The sequence below is a fragment of the Eptesicus fuscus genome, chromosome 10, assembly GCF_027574615.1.
Source record: "Eptesicus fuscus isolate TK198812 chromosome 10, DD_ASM_mEF_20220401, whole genome shotgun sequence".
Lineage (NCBI taxonomy): Eukaryota > Metazoa > Chordata > Mammalia > Chiroptera > Vespertilionidae > Eptesicus > Eptesicus fuscus.
In genome coordinates, this window is record NC_072482.1 from 84,841,343 (window position 1) to 84,847,924 (window position 6,582).

General features: G+C 46.8%; 1 long non-coding RNA gene across 1 annotated transcript; it reads right to left on the minus strand.

The window, feature by feature from the left end:
* Positions 1-493: 493 nt before the first annotated feature.
* On the minus strand, positions 494-6,036 carry LOC129150600 (uncharacterized). Its single transcript, XR_008557315.1, has 2 exons — positions 5,262-6,036; positions 494-1,329 (listed from the first exon to the last, which is right to left on the minus strand). It is a non-coding gene; the product is annotated as an uncharacterized LOC129150600 (long non-coding RNA).
* Between the last annotated feature and the right edge of the window lie 546 nt (positions 6,037-6,582).

Consider the following 6,582-nt stretch of genomic DNA (forward strand, 5'->3'; position numbering starts at 1 on the left):
TTTACTATATGGGGAGAAAAGAAAAGAAAAAAAAAAAAAAAGAGCAGGTAACCTGGTCCAAATGTCTTGTCCACAGGACCTCTGGGTAAATAGACTAATGACCTTTGCCGGAAGGAAGAGGCCTCCTTTCTGAAATGCCCGTGGCAGAAGTCCCTGGATAAGATTACCCATAGTAAATAGAACACAAAATCTGTGAGGCCTGGCTCCCTGGAGGATGCCACAAGGACAGAACAGATCTCTGAGGGAGATAAAACAGAGATGTTACATAAATTAAATGTTTTCTATGGTGTGAAGAGCCCTGCAAACCTCATTGAGAGACTTCCTTTATTCTGGGCAATGGTTTCCTGACCTTGCAGGAAGAAGGGCCTGGGAGAGCCTATCAATGTCCCAGACCCCCCTCTGCTTCTACTGAGCTATTTGATTATTAGTGTCCTTGTAATGCCCAGTGTTCAGAATCCCCAAAAACCCCCCAGGAAGGAGCCAAGACCCGCTGTAACTGCAAGAGAACCTTTATTCGTGCTAGCACGAGCTCTCATCTCCAGCGCTCACCGGGGACCAAGAGAAATTCTCTCGCCAACACAAAGGCTTTAAGGGGGTCTCAAGCAGTGGGCAGGGAGAGTGTTTATGATTGGTCAGGGGTAGGGTGAGGGGTCCAGTTACACAAAGGCACACTGGGTAGCTTGCTTAAGGTGGACTGAGTCCATCTCTCTACATTCCTATTGGCAGGTTCATGCAATTGTTACATTCTCGCGGTTTTCTAAGAAAAAGGAGTTATATACATAGTTACACAGGGTGGAGGGTACAGTACATTTTGTGCTGTCCTGCTCTGCCCTTTCATTCCCCCCTTGTCTTGGGACACCCGGCTCAATCATGAGACGGTTTGCATTTTTACTTTGTCTTTTACTTCTGGTTAAGGCCTTTAGTACTACAGTCCCCAACAGTACTGTCCACAGTGAATTCCAGTTCTTCTCCTGCAGGTGTTGAGTTTCCTCCTGGCCTGCGTGGAGCCCAGGCTAGGGATCTCACGGGTGAGGCCGCTGGTTGCCAGGACCAAGGCCGTTTCCTGGTGCAGGAGCTGGGAGTGGTGTAGCCAGGTCTGGACGCTGTCTACTTCAACAGCCGTGGGCGTGCTCAGGATAACAGTGTAGCATCCCTTCCAGGTTGGGGTGAGTCCTTGGGCAGTGAACTTCTTTACCTATACCGAGTCCTTGGGCTGGAAGGGTTGTACAGGAACAAGCTTATGGGTGGCTTTCTGGGTATACTGCACAGCCTGTAAGGACTTGAGTAAGGGAATGGTTATGAATTCCAGCTTTCAGTTTCTTCCTGTCCCTGGAAAGGAAGCGGCAGGGGGAGGTCTATCATATATGATCTCTAAAAGGGGGAAACCCCTACTGGTAGGGGGTACACCTGGCCCATAAGAGGGTGAAGGGTAGGAGGTTGGTCCAGTTTTCACCGGTTTCTAGGGTAAATTCAGTTAAATTCTCTTTTTTAGTCTCGCGCATGGCTGTCCTAAGGCTTGAGCTATATTTTGAGATATCTTGGCTACAAAAGGCGGGGCTGTTATCTGATCCTATGACTACTGGCAGCCTGAATCTAGGTATAATCTCCTGGAGTAATCTCTTGACAATTATAGAGGCAGTTTCTGTCCTAGTGGGGTATGCTTCAACCCAACCCGAGAAGGTGTCTATGAGAGCTAGCAGATACTTATACCCTGACGCTAGTGGCTTAATCTCTGTGAAATCTACCTCCCATGCTCTCCTGGGGAATTTCCGTGGGGCCCGAATTCTCAGGGGGACCCTCTTACCTTGCTTAGCATTTACCTGTGCACAGACATTACTTCTAGTGACTATGCTTTTAATTATTTTATCTAAGAGTACCTGCCTTGTAGAACTTCAGAAGTCTTGGTGACGCCAAGTGGGTAGCCTGGTATAATTGGGTAACTAACGTCCAACCTATAGCCTCTGGGACCAACAGTCTGTCATCTGGTAGGGTACACCAACCATCCGGTTCTTTAATGGCTTGCTTCTGTTCTGCCAATTCCTCCTCTTGTTTGGTGTAGGAGGGGGTCTGCATAGGTCCAGGTACGGCAGGGTTACTAAAACTTGTAAAGGCCCCACTGGTTTTTGGGCGGCTTCCTTGGCAGTTTGGTCTGCGGCTCTATTTCCTCTGGCTTCAATTGTCTTCCCTTTCTGATGTCCTTTGCAGTGCACTATTGCAACTGCCCTTGAGAGCCAGATGACCTTTAATGTGGCTAAAATGTTTTCCTTATTTTTAATTTCCTTTTTTACTGCAGTTGGTAACCCTCTTTTCTGGTGGATGGCACTGTGTTCCTATTGGAGGGCCTGGATTAAGGCCAAAAGCTCGACCTTTTGTGCTATGGTTCCCCTATTCAGGGACTGCGCCCAAATGGTGCGGTCCAGGGTGACTACTGCTGCCCCTGCACATCGGATGCCATCCTGAACATAACTGCTCCCAACCGTGAACAGTACCTTGTCTGGTGATGATAGTGGGGCATCTTTCAGGTCTGGACGAGCCGTTTGTACTGCGTCTGTTACCTCTGTGCAGTCATGAATGGGTTCCTCTGGCTCATCATCTGGAAGCTCTGGAAGCAGGCTGGCAGGGTTGATGGCCAGTGTCTTATGGAACCGGATGCAGGGCTGGTCCAGGAGAAGAGCTTGGCACTGGGTGATCCTGGTGTTTGACATCTATCTCTCCAGGGCACCTCGAAGGAGGGCCTCCACACCATGGGGTATTATTAGGGCTAGTTCCTGGCCCAGAGTTTGCTTATCTGCCTTCTTTACCAGCGATGCTGTGGTGGCTACTGCCCAGAGGCACGCTGGCCACCCTGCTTCCACGGGGTCTAGTCTCTTAGACAGACAGGCTACAGGTCTCTTCCAGGGACCTAGAGTCTGAGTGAGAACCCCTTTGGCAATGCCTCTTACCTCACTCACGTGGAGGTGGAAGGGCTTCGTGAGGTCTGGCAAGGCTAGGGCAGGTGCTGAGATGAGAGCTTTCTTTAGCTCCTCAAAGGCCCATTGTTCTACTTCGGTCTAGTTCAGTGGCTGCGTTCCCCCAGTACTTGAGTCTAGAGGTTTAGCAATCCCTATGAGCCCCGGTATCCATAGGTTGTAGTATCCAACTGCCCCTAATAATTCCCGCTTCATCCCCCGCAATGGATATGATGGCAGTCCAAATAGTTTCTGTAGGAGGTCACATCTACATAGGGGGTACGGGCATTCTGGCATGACCAGAAATGAATGAGTTACCGTGTTCTTTCCGAGGTCCATAGTCCTTTTTGATGTCTAAGGAAAACAGGCAATTTGTCCGGTGGCTTCCTGGACTGCTGTTTTTTTAGAGGTTACGGGTCCCATAGGCCCTGTCAAGACTGAATAGGCTGTTTCAGTGTCCACCAGGAAACTAACAGGTTTGCCCCCCACTTGTAAGGTTACCCTGGAGGCTTAATAGAAAGGAACCCCGGTCCTGTCAGTCCTTTTCTTCTAAGTTAAAGACCCTTGGAGTCTGAGTCTCCCCTTTCTGCTTCTCTAGCTAACCTGCCAGGACATTTTCTCTTCCTGTGCCTCTGCTTCTTACAATAGGCATACTAATTCCTTCCTATTTGCTGCTGGCTTTTTCTTCTTTCTAATATTTCTCTGTTCTTCTTCTTACTAATTATAAACTTTTATAAATTTTATAATTTTAAATTGGTCTTTAAACTTTCTTCTATGTCTTAAAAAAATGCATAACTATGCCTCAAATCTTTTATTACTTTAAAATATTTAGAAAAGGCAGAGGGAGAAGGGAGCAGGCTCAGCCGCTTGAATTTCAAACTGTTATATTTTTCCTATAGATAAGCATCTCAGATTCTGATAAGCCTGGAATGGGGAATTTCTAGCTGCCGCCTTTAAGCCCCCTAACAGAACACGGTGAAAAGTGTCCAAGGAGTTGCCGAGGGTTCTTGGGTCTCATTGGGGCGGAGGGGGTCACAAGGGAATTTCCCTCCTCGTTGCTGCCTCTAGCCACTTAAAACAATCCCTGGAGGGGAGGGACACCGGGTGGGCAGAGGCAGGGAGCGCGGCTCGGGTCCCACCGAGGCGTTTTCATCTGGCAGCCCACTCTCTGTTCCCACTGGGAAAAGTGCTTGCCTCCTGCTAACGAAGGTGGTGTGGGGGAACCGGTGACCCCTACACTGTAATCAGACTCCCTGACCTTTCTGAAAAGCCACTCTGCTTGAGTGTGTTTCTATTAAAAATTACTGATTTCAAAATTATAACTTAAGAGTTGCCACACACACACAAGGACCAAGTGGCCTATACAATATTTTCCTTTTCTTTTAAAGGTTTTACAATGTACAATAATCATATCAAACTTAATGGCCAATTGAGACAAACACTTCTGAGACCGTTCCTCCACCACTGATTAAGACTGGGTGGTGGCGGGTGTTAGAAATAAGATTCACTTAGGTTTTGAGCTTGATGGGCAGACTTGGTGACTTTGCCAGCTCCAGCTTCCTTCTTATAGTTAATTTTAGAATGTGGTCCCTGCTTTAAATCTCTTTGGATTACAATTGTTATAACTTTATATCTTCAAATTAATAAATATAGACAGAAATGTTGTTAGGCAGGCCGATTCCCCCTCTGACAGAGAGAAAACACCCCTGGGAAAAAAGGATCCCAGTGGCCACTCGGGGGGATTGCTACCTGTCAGAGCACTCAGCCTTAAACAAATTAAATGTGTTGTTGTTTTTTTTTTTTCTTCTATATATGAACAAATAATTATAACCAGGCAGACAACAAAATATCAAACAAACATCTGTCCTTATATCATTTCAGTAAATAAGTATTCTTATATTCTCGGGATCTAAGCAGATAACAGGAACACTGCTTCTAAGTCCCCTGATGGGGGCCTCCCTTTCTTATCGTCGCTTTTTCTGGCTTCTGCCATAGGCCAGTGGGCGGGACCAGTGTGTTGAAGGAAAAATCATCCTGCAGTCCGGCTCAGGGAGGGACAGGTTACACATGGAGCGTTGTTTCAGGAGAGGCAAAACCTTGATAAAAGTTCCGTAATTCAATCACACAGTCAAAGGTTAAACTGGAAGGGAAGAACCACTCAATGTCCTCTAAGAGGATTTTAACAAACTGATAACAAACTGACAAAACCTTGACAAATCAAAATTCAATAAATAATATATACATATAGGGCCCAAGACAAAAAGACAAAACAAACAGTCCTGATACCAACATGACAAAACACAAAACAAACACCTGTTGAGAGGGAGAGCCTCCAGCCCCTTCCGGGGGGTCCCTCTCTCCTCTCGCAGGAGGGAGAGCCTCCAGCCCCTTCCGGGGGGTCCCTCTCTCCTCTCGCAGGAGAAGATTTCTTGTGAGCTTAAAGCCTGGATGGCCTCCTGAAAGAAAAGATTTTTAATCCAGTTACAGATGCTATTAGAATCAGGATGAGAGAGGAAGGGAAAGTCCAGGTTATGTCCTCTCTGAGGATCCTAATAACTGAAAACAGTAAGTTAAACAAACGGTTAACGGGGTCTATAAAGAGTTAATAGTAACTTCAGCCTTAGTTCCACGTTGGACTATGATGTCACAGGCCTGTAAATCTTTCCGCCCTGTGAAGTTGTTAGCTGGGAGTCTCCGAGCACCAAAAGAGATAAGGAAGCTGTAAATAAAAGTTCCTTTGTTCTTTGAAATGTTATAAATGGATACTTTTAAATCAACCTTAGAACTTTAAAATTCAATTTAATACAGTAAATTCACAAATCAGAGCAAACTGAAACCTTCATTTATACAAACAGAGGAATTTTTATCATCTAAGTGGGCTGATTCCCTCTCTGACGGAGAACAAAGACTCTGAAAAAGGTGTCTCAGCAGCTGCTAAAGACCTTTGTATTCCGCCACAGCAGGTCCGCCCTATCTTTAAATAAATTAAACAGCAGAAAGAGATAACAAATATTTTCACATTTATATTTATATACCAAACAGTCCGAGTTTTTGACTCCTACTAGATATTTACCAGAGTTTAAACAGACACCTGATTAATTTGCCTGAGGAAGCTTTATGGCCTTCGGGGGGGGGGGGAGATTAAGCTCCCCTTTCCACTCACTTGGAGTGGACTGAGTCTGTCCCATAATGTCCGTCAAGAGAGTCCACAAAACAAAACAAAAACAAATCAACACACACAAACAGAGGATCCTTAAGAAAATCCTTCCAACGCGAGTCCGTTGGAGCAGAACCAGAAGCGTGGACGACGGCCTCACACCGACCGGCGGGAGCGACCCACCTCGTCCCAGAAACTGAGGGGCATACACATCCCTCCTGAAAGAGGATCGAGACGTCTCCCGATGCCTCTAGCCCGTGGTCCTCCAGCACGTCTGCCTAGACCGCTTCGGGCACTGCCAGAAATTCAGATTTGAGCTCACACAAGAGACAAAGGACAAACAGACACCTACCGTGGCCAGTCAGGTTCTCCGGGTTTGGGGGTCCCTCGGAGGGCTTGGGGATCCCGGACGAGCCCCCAAATGTAATGCCCAGTGTTCAGAATCCCCAAAAACCCCCCAGGAAGGAGCCAAGACCC